Here is a 13,856-nt window from a genome sequence, read left to right as displayed (position 1 = left end):
TGGGATAGGGGCCATTAAAAAAACAAAATCACCTATGAGGGGAGACACGTTCGTCTCCCCGCCGTCCTCTTCCTCTTCCTGGCTGCACAGGCTCGTAGCCAATCACGACACAGCGTCGTGATTGGTTAGAGTGGCCTGCTTTGCCACTCAGACTGGGAGTAGGAGCCTGGGCATGTTCTCTGCCCAGCTGTGCTGTACAGTCGGGTAGAGAATATGCAAAGTGCGCATGTCTGTTTGGCCGGCCCAACACGGCCAGCCAAACAGACATGCGCACTTTGTGTGCACATAGCCTTCCTCTGGCCCCCTCCGTCCAGCTCTGCCCCGCACTACGAGGAAAAAGAATCTTATAATAACTTATACTTAGTTTTTCCTTTTTGGGAAATCTAGCGGATCGAAGTCCCTGCATTTGAGAGAGAAACACTTTATGCAGCAGGAGTATGGAGCAAATGCTGCAAATGTATAATTATGTGGAATACACAGCTGCTGAAAAGTCGCATAATTCCAGTGACTCTGCGGGATTTCAGATTCACAAGGAAAGAACTGATGTTGGCTGGTCAGCACCTCAGTCACTAGCAATCTACCTCCTGGGCAGTGGCACAGTGGCACCAACCTGATGCATGCCATTCGTGAAAAAAATGAATTATTAGTTCTTAGCACACCTAGACATCCTAGTTCACAAACATAAGTGTTCTACTGAGCACTGGCAAACACCGGCAGAAATTAAACACTGGAAAGACACCCACACCCCAGATCGACCAGTCGCCAAAAGGGTTCTCACTCAGTAACACCTGGGAGTGCAGTATGTGTGCACGCAGAAAGAGGCGCGGATAGAGAACGAAGAGGCAGGAAGAGCCGGGGCACAGTCAGGTTACGCTAAAGACTGCAGGGGCTCTCTCGGCGCTGTAGTGGTGGGGCTTCGGAGCACACTGATCAGGGGCGCTGGAGATGCCAGTTACTTTGACGTTCAGTAAATGACAGTTACTTACCAGTAATCGTCACTACCCCGAGTCTGTAGTCCTCCTCGTCCCAATCATTAATAGTGGGGGGCAGAGGCACGGCTACAATTGGTGCAGCTGGTGCAGTGCACCGGGGCCAAGAGCCCTGGGGGCCCACTGTACCCAGATGGTTGCAGTATTTACTACCCCCACAGCAGTCAAACTGGCCAATATCCTTGCTTGCACCAGGGCCCCTGCATCCAAGCTATAATACTGACTAGCAACGACTAGGAGGAGGAGGAGGACGGAGATGAAGGAGTAATGTGGGGTGCATCTGTGCACCACGACACATGCCCCCCTCAAATCTAAACTTGACTCTTTAGCCACCAGCAAATTCTCTTCAGTGTCCTCATGACTTCCCTCCCCGGCCACTGGTGGCATCGCTCCCACCCTTTCCTCCTCTGGTGAATCTCTGGGTTTCACTCTGGATTCTTCCCTGACTATCAGTCTTCACATCAATAAACTGGTCTGCCTGTGCTCTGCTCTCTCACTCCTTTGGGGAATCAAGTCTGTGTCACCTGCTTCAAACCTCCCTCCAAGATCCAGGTGTGTGATCTGTCTAGAACAGATTCAGACAAAGCCAGCCCCCCAAGACACCCCCACTTCACTTCCCTCTCCATTGAAAGCTGTACTCTGCCCAGCAGCCGGTACTTTCTGGTACCCACAAATCTGACATCACTACCTATTCTCATCCCACTTCACTGGCTTCCACTGCACTACAGGATTGCTCCCCGAATCACCCATATGACCATAGGGGGTGCTTGAAATTGAATAACAGAAGTGCAGGTACCCTATACCAGAGTACCTGCCTGCGTCTGGGAAGTGCTGGTACTCTCTAATTGAGAGTGTTGTACCTCTGCTGAGAAGTGCAGTTACTCTCCCTCTCTCAGTGAAGAAGTGCTGGTCCTCAGCAGCTGACTGGACCAGTCTAAAGCATCTGCAAGATTGACCCCATATCATACACTTCACAGGTAGCCTCGTTCACATTAACAATCAATCACAGGTACATGGGAACCCTCACTGCAAACAGCGTTCAATCTGTATAAACTGTTCAGAGGAAGCCAAACATCTATTCGAAAATGAATGCCCTACTAGGCACATCTTTTATCTGTATCAAGCACCTCACAGTCACTGAGCCTACACCGAAAAATGAAGTTGATACAAGTAGAAAAGTGGGTACTGTAAACAGTGTTTACTCCAAAGGAGCAGCCAGAAAAACTAAATACTCCCAAATTTAACCCAAAGCTCTTACGGCACCAAGTAAGTGAAGCAAGTCATTGCAACCTACCCCAGAATACCTTTCTTGTCAATTCCATCCAAGCAACCATCCATTCTTCCGTTCATGCTTCTATCCACCCTTCCTTTCACTCATCTATTTCTTCACTTATCCAACTTTACATCCATCCATCCACTCAACCACTCTCTCACCCACCCATTCATCCATCCATCCTTTCACACATCCACTCATCCTTTCACGCCATCCCTCAGTCCACCCTTTCACTCCATCCATCCATCCATCTAGCCATCCATCCTTCATTTCATCCATCCATCCACCCACTTTCACTCTGCCATCCGTCCTTTCACTCATCCATCCTCTCTTTCATCCATCAGTCCACTCGAGTATTATTCCATTTACCCTTTCACCCATCCATCCATCCTTTCACTCATCTATCCATCCTTTCTCTCACCATTCATCCACTCATTCACTTATCCATCAAACCATCCATCCAATCATTATCCATTGTTCATCTGTTCAGCCAACTTCTACCCTTCCTTTCACTCACCTATCCATTATTTCACTCATTGATCTGTACATCTATCCTTTCACTCGTCCATCCATCTAGTCATCCACTCATCCATCCTTTCACTCATCCTTTCATCCACCCTTTAACTCCATCCATCAATATACCCTTTCACTCCACCCATCCATCCTTTAACTCATCCATCTACTCATCAATATATTTACCATCATTTTATTCATCCATCCTTTCATTCACGCATCCATCCATTATTCCTCCCATCATTCATCCACCCTTTTACTTATCCATCCATCCATCCATCCTTTTACTCATGCACGCATCCATCTATTGACCCTCCCTTTCACTCATGATCCTTACATCCATCCTTTCATGCATTCATCCATCCATCTATACATCCAGCTTTTCACTTACCCACCCAATCATCCACCCTTTCACTCACACATCCATCCGTCTAGCCTTCCTTTAACTCATTCACCCACCACCCTTTCACTTTAATTATGAGCATTTGTTTCCCGAGTTGCAGGAAGAAAAGGCCAATCAAGAGCACCATCCTCCGCAGAGATGGATAAAGTGTGAGGGTTCACGACGCTCCTGGTTTACTTTATGGAGAGTTTTTACTTTCTACCACACTGTTTGCAGACAGTTAAACTCTCATGAATAATGCAGCATAGAGTATTAAAAGCTATCTACTAAGAACAGTGTACACTCTATGCAACACTTGTCAAAAATGACACTATACACTTAAAATAACCAAGGTCTGAAGGTGCTAAACCTCATACTACGTGCAGCCTTCATACTGTGGTGCAAACTTTACAGACAGCCCATCTCCCAAAGCAAAAGAAGCACGTGCCCAGAGGTTAGTAGCTGGTGCACACAGTCTTCTACATTATGTAGAAATTGTCATGCTACCACGAGTCTGTCTAATAACTCAATGATGCGTACAACACTTAGGGGCGTGTTGACTGAAATGGTGGCGCAGAGCAGTGCAGCACAGCAAGTTAGCTTCCTGCACTGCCCTGCGCTACTGGAAAAGGGCAGGAATGCACTGTTTCTATGAAATATGGTGAATTCCCGCTCTTTTCCCCCTGCGGTGGTGCCGTTTAGGCAGCCTAAGGCAACGCATGCACCCTTGCACCATGGTGCAAATGCCTTCATTGCATGTAGGATTGTTTTTGTGCAGGAAGAGACACCTTCCTGCACAGAAGCAATCTGTGGAGGCAAAACGCAGCACACACAGAAAGAGGATGTAACGAGGGGAAATAAAGATATTTTTCCTCTTTATGAGTCCCCTGGGAGGCTTAAGATTTGACGCATTCCCAGGTTTACAAGTCCCTGTAAAGCTGCAAATGCATCAAAACCTATGAGAGTTGTGTGGGAAAACCCAATGCAACGCCCATGGAATGCCCCCTGATGCAGTGCGAGGCAACGCAGTGACTTGCGCTGCGCTGGCTTACTCCATATCTATGAGGCCATGAAAAGTCATGCAAAGCGGCTTTGTGTGGCCTCATAGAAAAAGTTTTGCAATCTGCACAGCTGGAGCATCAAGAATAGTGACACCACAGCAGCGAACGGGGCTGGTAAATATGCCTCTTAGTATCTACTACTCAGAATCATTGACCTGTTGGAAAACTTTTTCTGCAGAACCAAAAAGCTTAAAGCTTGTGTGGAACATGCTGAACACAAGTCGTCAACTGTCATCCGCACACAGAGTTACTCTTCAATACAGAGGTTTTTAACGTGTTCAGTATCTCTACATACCTGTGATGCATTAGGAGCATGTGTGCTTTACAAACACTTGCACCCGTTAGCTGTACACAGGGCGTACACAAGTATGTAGAGGAGTATTATGGTAGTTACCTGCTACTATGTAACCTAAAAAACAAACTAGCCCACTCACGGGATGATGTCATCATTGGTCATCGAGAACAATCATAGAACACGTGATGAGTGATGTAATATGTGAGGCAGTGCATGGCGGGCGCAGGTTAGAGTTAGCTCTGCTAACTAAAACTGGTGAATTTCTGTGGTGTTTTGGGTGGAAACCGTTAATGTTCTCACTGACAAATTCACTTAAATATAAAGTTACTTTAACCTTTGTTTTTTTCAGTGAATATAGATATACACACATATGCATACGTCATGGTTAGTCCTCCTCGAGCGCAGCGACCAAGTACTGAAAACATGTAAGAGCGGGATCTCGCTTGGCAGAAGTCGAGCGCTTTGCATGACATTGACCCTGTTACATAGTTAATTGCCCTTTTGCCAGTTACTTAATTGCACTTTTGCAGATAGGTTTCACTACTAGTGAACTGTAGCAGCACAATCACGCTCTTTTTTTTCCATTTAATGAGGCAAGAAAAGTCCGGTTGGGAGTTTACAACTGCTAAGAGCTCTAACACGGAGAAATGCGAGACCCGTTGCATTGCAAATGCTTGCTATGTATAACGCACACTGCAAAACGTAATTGCTTCTAGGCGCTTTACAGCGACTTGGGGAGGTTTCACTGGGGCAGGGAGGCAGATGACGCCACGGTCAGCTCCCCACGTCAACAACACAACGTCCCCAACTACCGCCCTTCCCTGGGAGGTCACCGGGCTGACATTGTATAAAGTGTCTCATTGGCGTTTTACTGCATGACGCGTCTGAACATTAACTGGGCACCCCTTCACGGTGAACAGAACGGTGTGCCCACGTGTACATCATGTCACCCTCCTGCCCATCTAGACGGTCCATCCTTCCCATCATCCATCCGGTCATCCATCGTATGTCTGCGGACGTATGTCTCCCTGAACAGCGATGGTTGTCCTACGGGACTCTCCTCTCTCCACTGCCTGGGAGTCTCCATCCGCCAGATTCGTTTCTTTCTGAGGCTCTGTTTCTTTTTTCTTTCTTTTACTCTCCGTTTCTTTGTTTCTTTCTCTTATTCTACGTTTCTTTTTTCTTTCTCTCACTCTCAGTTTATTTTTTCTTTCTCTTACTCTTACTCTTCGTTTCTTTTTTCTTTTACTCTCCATTTATTTTTTTCTTTCTCTTACTCTACGTTTCTTTTTTCTTTATCTTACGCTCCGTTTCTTTTTTTCTTTCTCTTACTCTCCGTTTCTTTCTCTTACTCTCCGTTTCTTTTTTCTTTCTTTTACTCTCCGTTTCTTTCTTCTTTTCCAAGTTCCGTAGGAAGCGCTTGAAATGCATGTCAGACTCGCCGGCTGTGTTTATGACCCTGGGAAAAACGCTGGTCTTTTATGGCGTTTTTCTTACAAGAGGCCTGTAATGCTCAATGCTTTAAATTGGCCGGCACTGTCCGGTACACCGTGCGGAAATACAGCCCCAGGGCGGGGGTGCGCGCAGTTTACTACAGCCCGCAGCGCCGCGAGGCTCCATCTAGGCGCCGCCTGCAGGACTCCTTTCACTCAAAGAAAGGTTGTGTGAGGGATTTTTCCTCCAATATTCGTTGTCGAAGCGTTGTTTGCAGTTTTTTTCTATCCAGCAAAGGGTGTTCTTTGCTAGAGCTTTGATAGTTCGTGTTTTTTTGTTGTTGTTTAGTTGTCGTGAACGCCCATCTCCGCCACCTTGGCCCGCGCCTCTCTTACCCATAAGTAAAGATACACAGACCAGACGTGCGTTTACACCGTCATGCACGGACCGACTTGTGTGATTATTCAGATGTGGAATGTATCTGCATGTATACATGTTCTAAGATATATTCTCTCTGTCCAGGTGAACTGACACAATTCACAGAAAGGAAATTGTCCCAGAGATTCTCACACACACGGAAGATAGCGTAAGTGTACACACTGACACAATTACAGAAAGGAAGTGACATGTCCCAGAGATTCCCTCTCTCTCACACACACACACACACACAGTGACATCACACTAACACACGTGCATACTCTCATGAAAGATGACAGGCACAACCCCCACCCCTCAAAAAAACAACATGCACTCACACACCTCATCACACAGACTCACAAGAAGGCTGGGACACACCAGCACAGACTCACACACAAAACAACACATTCACAAATAAAGTCACACACAAAGAACAGCATACTCACCTCTAAAAATCACAAACACGCACACACAAAACAGCACACTGGGGCTGCCATCCACTTTTGCGCGGGCACACGGATGCAGAGAAGAGCGACTCGAAGCACTATGTAAATTCACTTATATTAAAAGTGAATTTTTAAAAGTGCACAGAGTCCTGCGAGTGCCAAGGACCCTTTAATATAGTCTCGGATCTCTGCCCCCAGTGTTGCCTCACACTAGTCTAGCAGATACTGGGATGCTACAGCGTCCCTCTGTTTGACCACCTCTGGGTGGGCTCTGAGATATATCTTGACGATCCCTAACACACACACACACACACACACCCCCCCCCCACCCCTGAAGGCTTCTCATTAGGACAGTCCTTAATTTGAGCCGGAGGTTTCAGGTGCTTGGTACCGGCACTTAATTGTCCATACCGCTACTTATGACAGTCTGCCTCATGGTGGTACTGTTTGTTTTAGAGAAGTGCACAACACCAGCTGTTTATTGATTGAATAAACGTAAAATAAATAATACTCGCTGCCCAAGCCACGCATAGACTTCTGGGGCCTGCAATAGTCTCGGTTGGTTAGTAGTTGTGTTGGGACTGACATGGGCAGTGCTGGATGGGTGGTGCAACCCACAGTGGCCTCCAGATGAGGGCCCTGGCATTTATTTATTTTTTACAAATTAAGCACGGCATTAGGACGTGCGGTAGAATTCATACCGTGCTCGCCAATCAGCTCGCTCAGAAAGAGGGCATTAACTCACAGTAAAGGCCACCCGGCTGCCTCTGGAATCATTTTATGTCACAAAGACCCAGCGCCTATACACCACACGACACAGGATTGTGTTCACTCCACTTCCCTACACCCAATAAAGACAGTTCCTTAAGGCCAATCCTGGACCTCAGACCCCTAAACCAATGTATCCTCTAGGAGCGTTTCCACATGGTCACTCCTCAAGATGTCATTCCATTACTACAACAAGGCGACTTCATGGCCGCAGTGGATCTGAAAGATGCTTACTTCCACATTCCCATTCATCCAGCGCATCGCGGATAACTCAGGTGCATAATATACAATCAACAGACAGAGCTGGATTCCTACTGCACAAGAGGAAAACAGAGGATAAACAAAAATCACACTCTCCAATGCACGGCTCTGTCTTACCCTAAACCTCTATCAATCCATCCTCTACCCCCTTGTCTCAGGGCCGGCTTTAGCGCTGGTGGTGCCCTGAGAGACAGTCTTTTTTGGCACCCCTAACCCAGGAGGCCTCGGATTCCCTCACTGCCATCCAGCAAATGTGCCCCTCATCTCTCCACAGCCCCCTTTCACATACATTCATTTGTTTTAAAGCGCTTGTAAAGGCTGGCTTTACTAATCCACTTTCTATCCACATAAAATACAGTTCTTTTCTTTGCAGCAGGCACATTAACCCTCTGTGCTACTTTATGGCGAGTCAAAGCTGCCACCCGACAAAACTCCAGTCTCTCTCCCTAGCAAGAACATTAATTACAAGAGATGTCTTTGCATTTTAATTGTTTCCTGAAGACTGGACACACATGGAACTTTTCAGCAGGTGCTTTTAAATCGCAAGTTTGAAAGTCATTGCTAAACATAGCGCCCCTGTGGTCAGTGCCCCCCAATACAGGTCAGCACCCGGTGCGGCCACACCGCTCTAAACCCAGCCCTGCACTCTCTGACTCATCCCAAACCACATTCTACTACTGGATCTCCAAATAACCCATCCTAGACTCTTCCCTCCTCTACCGCACCTGGCTCACCCCAAACCTCACTTTCCTACTATGATCTCCCAAACAATCCCACTAAATTCTCCTCATATATCTCTCCTTTACTCATCTCAAGTGATTAACACTTCTGGATTCTTCCCTCTCCTATCCCTTCATTAATCTATTCAATCCAACTAACAGACTCACACGTCCACCGCTCAAATTAACTTCTATTTCCCTATAATAACCCAGCACTCATCCTTTTTGGTTCCGAGTAGAGTGCTACTCATCGAAATGCGCTTCGAAGCTTTGTCAGGTGTACTAAGCGCTATATAAACCCAATTACATTTACAAAGCTCCACAAACCAGTCGGCGTGAGACTCCCACATGTTAGCTCCTCACACTGCCAGCTAATAAGCAAGCGGAATATTAAGGAGTCCATGTTATAGTCACACCGATTATCTACAGCGCTTAAACATGGCTGATGTGCAGTACAAAGCACTATATAGAAACAAGTTTTTTTAAAGCTAATACTCGGAATGAGTTTTCTAAACCCTTCTACTCCGGGGAAGCATGTTCTACTGGCATTTGCTAATGTTCCAAGGGGAGTCATCGAGATAAGTGATCTAGGCGCTATGTATGGTCGCTTGCCTTCAGCACGGGGGCGCAACTTGGGCTGGAGGCAATTACCTCCTGATAAGGCCCTCTACGACGTTCAACAAAGGCCAGACAGATTATTCTGCATTTTGTATTTTCCTTAGGGAACAATAATAATAGCCAACCGAAGATACACCAAGGGCAGGCAATTATTTCATAATAACATTCTCTAAAGTGTTAATTAATGCCCCTTTCACAAACAAACCCCTTGACACCCTCGCCGTGCAACGCAGCACTGACGCCACACTTGTCAGGGTACTGACCTCTGACCTGCTGAAGAGAACTTCTCTCCCTTCACACCAGCTGAATAAAGTTACCTAAATATATAACCCCGCCATACGGAAATATTAGGTACCAGCTAGCCTCCTTTCTAGCAATGTACTGAAACCAATCTGCCCAGGCCGCGCCCTGGACAACGCAACGCAGAAGGGCAACTAGTCACACCTATCGGTGCGCGTGACACAAACAAATGTTTAAATGATCAAACTCACTTTACTGCCACATTAACAGAGCAGAAGCGGTTACCTCATTAGGCGCTTAACAGGTTTCTATCAAGAATACACAACCGAACAGCATCTAGTCCAGGGAACTCCTCGAACGCCATAAAAAGGGCGCCTAGAATCAGAAGGTGCTTCAGTCCACGCTATTTGTGGAAGGCGCTATACAGATCACAGGCTACTTTGTTCTGCATCTTATATTTTTATTAGCACGCCTCAGGTAGTGAGATATTAACATTTGGTTCTGGGGGCTGTAAGAACTCGCAGGTTAGTATGTCTGAGGGTGAGAGATAGCGCCTAGTGGTACCCACAAGCCTCAGCTCGCAGGCAACTCGTTCAATAACATTGTGAAAGACGCTGGTGGATAGTGTCTGGGTACAGCTGCACCAACCGTACTGGTGAGAAGTTGTGCCTCCCCACACACCTTATGCACTCTCGTGAATGTGAATATACATTCCCTTACTTTCCAGGCTCAAAGCGCTGTAGGCACCCACAGGAGATGCAGGCACCAAGCCCCATCCATAGGACAGCTCTCTGGGAGGCCTTGGAAACTACTGATCCGGGCGCTAATCCCAGCTCCGGCGCTTGACTACTGAACTGTGTGATTCTAGGAAAATCTGCCCTCAGACTAGGAATTTGAGTAATAGAAACACTTAACAGATCACCTGTGGTGTGCTGCCTGGTACATTCTCCACTCGCAGGGCCCATCACAACCTGGGTTTTGGTCTCAGCAAGACCCCTCACACCATAGTCTTTTAGGGTTAGGTCCGCGCCATTCCCATCCGGATGTGTAGCGCTCCGACCCTTTACGAGTGCCAGACTGTGGGTCCGGCCCTGGCACCCCTCTCTCCTCCGCCTCCGGCTCCAAACTCGCTTGCATACCACCCTGGGCATAACCCTAGCACTGGCATCTCCCCATGACCTCTGCCAGCGGGGAATGGAGGCACTCACCCAACTGCATTCCCGGCGGCACCTTTAGGTGGCACATGGACTCTGCCCTGCAGTGACGCAAGAGGAGACAGTGCAGGTCTGTGCCAACAGCCTTACCCTCGGGCAGCTGGGAGGGCTGATCTATTCTATTCTTTCTGCGGAAAGTGAAAAATGTATACATTAATTTAGCATATATATATATATATATATATATATATATATATATATATATATATATATATATATATATATATATATATATATATATATATATCAGATTAGATTATACATTTTGTAAATTAGGATCTCCGAGCAGTCTGAGTGGCTGCGACCTCAGGCACAACTGAAAGCAAACAAAAAAAAACGGGAATAGCAGGTTTGGCCTCTCCTGATCGTTGTAACCAGAAGGAGACTCACTGAGGTATTACCAAACACATGTAGGCATAGCGCGGAAGTCGCGCCGAGCGATGTACAGCGATGAAGGATGCCAACAGGTCAAGGACTGCGTGCCAGGGTGCCCTCTCTCGCTCGAATAGTTTCATGATTATTTGTATGCGCCCTATGCCAACCTAAATAGCTCCGCTGCAAAGAGTTTTGGTGCCTCAGGTAAAATGATATGTTGCCATGTGCATGCCACCTTCCAGCTAGCAATGGCGCGCCTTTTGTGAAGCTGTTACGATCTGGGGTCCTCGCGAGGAGTGAGGTACCGCAGCCGCAAGGCAGCTACCTGCAGTGCCCTTAATGTAGCGCTAAACCTGCGCCTTAGGTCGCCTCTAAGCGCCGAGTTGAAGTTGCTCTTCCACCCCTTTTCCATTGACACAGTTTCTGCCACCTACTGGTGGAGAAATCCAGTCTGGTTTTAGTCAACCGTGCTATTCAGGTGTGTAACACCAGCAGCGCTCCAGCCGCCTCTAGGCACCGGACTAACACTGCAAGAGGCTGTCAGGAATCCACGAATATTTTAACGCAAGTCATCTTCCAATTTCCCATGTATTATTGAATAACGAACGGCGTGTAGCACCGCAACGCATGAGTGCATCTACCTAGCTACTTTCATTAATTCATTCATCCACTCCATTTTCCATGTTTCCAGCGACCTCTCTTTTCACCTACCTACATAGTTATCCACGTTCTCTCAAATATCACCCTCCCCTCCATCTTTGCGCCCGTCCATTCATCATTCTAACATCCTTCTGTGCGTCCGTCCATTCATTCATGCAACCAGACATTCACCCACCCATCCATCCATCCATCATCAACTCATCCATAATGCTTCTTGCTTCGGCCCGTCCATCCATCGATCCGGGCGCCCGTCCATACATCACCCATCCATCCATCCAACATCCATCTGGGTGTCTGTCCATCCCCCATCTAACCATGCAATCATCCACGAGTCAGCCATCCAACAATGCAATCCAATCCAACATCTATCTATCTATCTATCTATCTATCTATCTATCTATCTATCTATCTATCTATCTATCTATCTATCTATCTATCTATCTCCATTCACTCATCACTCTACCCATCCATCAGTCCACCAGTCATTCATCCTCTCCACCCACCCATTTACCCAGTCTCACCTGCTGTGTGTAGAGCAGTTTTTCCTGTCTTCTACGCGCTGTCCTTGGGGCCGCCTTCAGCTGGTCCTAGCTCCGGTGCCACTGGGATGTGAGGGGTAGCCAAGAAGGGCCAATGGCTGGGATGTTGGGGGGTCAGGGTCGCAGCCCAGCAGAGCCCAGGGCCCGGAGTATGAGCTTAGGTTGTGAGCCTAGGGGTGCTGTGTGAGGCTCAGGATGTCAGCAGCCCAGAGTTGAGGTGTGAGGGCTCAGGGTCCCAATCCAGTGCTGGAGTGTGGCTCAGGGTCCCAGCCCAGTGTTGGAGTGTAAGGGCTCAGGGTCCCAGCCCAGGGATTGCGCGTGAGGGCTCAGGGTGTCAGCCCAGGAGAGCCCAGTGCTGGGGTGTGAAAGCTCAGGGTCCCAGCCCAGAGATGGGTTGGGGTGTGAGGGCTCAGGGTCCCAGCCCAGTGCTGGGGTGTGAGGGCTCAGGGTCCCAGCTCAGGGATGGGGTGTGAGGGCTCAGGGTCCCAGCCCAGTGCTGGGGTGTGAGAGCTCAGGGTCCCAGCCCAGGGATGGGGTGTGAGGGCTCAGGGTCCCAGCCCAGAGATGGGGTGGGGTGTGAGGGCTCAGGGTCCCAGCCCAGTGCTGGGGTGTGAGGGCTCAGGGTCCCAGCCCAGGAGAGCCCAGTGCCGGGATGTGAGGGTTTAGGGTCCCAGCCCAGTGCCGGGGTGTGAGGGCTCAGGGTCCCAGCTCAGGGATGGGGTGTGAGGGCTCAGGGTCCCAGCCCAGAGATGGGGTGGGGTGTGAGGGCTCAGGGTCCCAGCCCAGTGCTGGGGTGTGAGGGCTCAGGGTCCCAGCCCAGGAGAGCCCAGTGCCGGGGTGTGAGGGTTTAGGGTCCCAGCCCAGTGCCGGGGTGTGAGGGCTCAGAGTCTGGGTCTCCAGTCGGATCCACGCACACAGCCGGAGGAGCCCGGGGCCAGTGCCAGTGGGGCAGCGCCGGGCTGTCTCGACATTTAAATGCCTGCCAGCTGAGAGCGCTGCCCCCGGCTCCGGCTCTCCATTGGCCCAGAGGCTCCGAGCGCTCAATGACCGTCTGAGCCCCGTCCGCCCCTTTAACACTCCCGCAGCTTCCAGCGGGAGGGGGCGGGGCTGGGGGCAGGAGGGGGCTCTGGGGTAAGAGGAGGGAAGCGGCGAGGTGCAGGACCTGTGCTAGGGAGGGGGGGGGGACTGGGAAGAACTAAGAGAGGATCAGGGAGAGGAGGGATAAAAGGGAAGAGAGGGGCAGGGGAGAGGGCAGAAGGACAGAGCGGTGAGCGAGGGGATCAGAGAGGGAAAAGGAATAAGAGGGACAAAGAAAAAATGGAGGGGGAGAGGGCTAAAAAGAGGGGAGAAGGGAAGGGGGGTGGAGAGAAGAAAGAGGGGCATGGTGAGTAAAGCGATAGAACGGGTGAGGGAGGAAGACGGGTAGGAACAGGGGTGAAGGGCAGGGAGAGGGAAGGGATGGGAGGTAAAGTGAGAGATGGGAGGGAGAGTGAAAGGATGGGAGGTAAAGTGAGAGAGAGGGGAGAAGGAAAGGGAGAGAGTGAGAGTGAAGGGATGGGATGGGAGGTAAAGTGTGAGAGAGGAGAGGGGGAGAGGGAAAGGATGGGAGAGAGAGGAGAGGGAGGGGGTGGAATGAAGGGATGGGAGGTAAA

General features: G+C 49.0%; 1 protein-coding gene across 1 annotated transcript in view; it reads right to left on the bottom strand.

Annotated features, from left to right (window-relative positions):
• Positions 1 to 13,235, bottom strand: part of GREM1 (gremlin 1, DAN family BMP antagonist) — a 55,320-nt gene extending 42,085 nt beyond the window's left edge. The window contains exon 1 of the mRNA XM_069209003.1: positions 12,187 to 13,235. The gene's annotated coding sequence lies outside the window, so the exon portion shown is untranslated. The remainder of the gene's footprint in view (positions 1 to 12,186) is intronic.
• Between the last annotated feature and the right edge of the window lie 621 nt (positions 13,236 to 13,856).

This window comes from Pleurodeles waltl, chromosome 9 (assembly GCF_031143425.1).
Source record: "Pleurodeles waltl isolate 20211129_DDA chromosome 9, aPleWal1.hap1.20221129, whole genome shotgun sequence".
Classification (NCBI taxonomy): Eukaryota; Metazoa; Chordata; class Amphibia; order Caudata; family Salamandridae; genus Pleurodeles; species Pleurodeles waltl.
The sequence above is the reverse complement of the archived record's forward strand: the minus strand, read 5'-3'. Positions and strand labels throughout refer to the sequence as shown.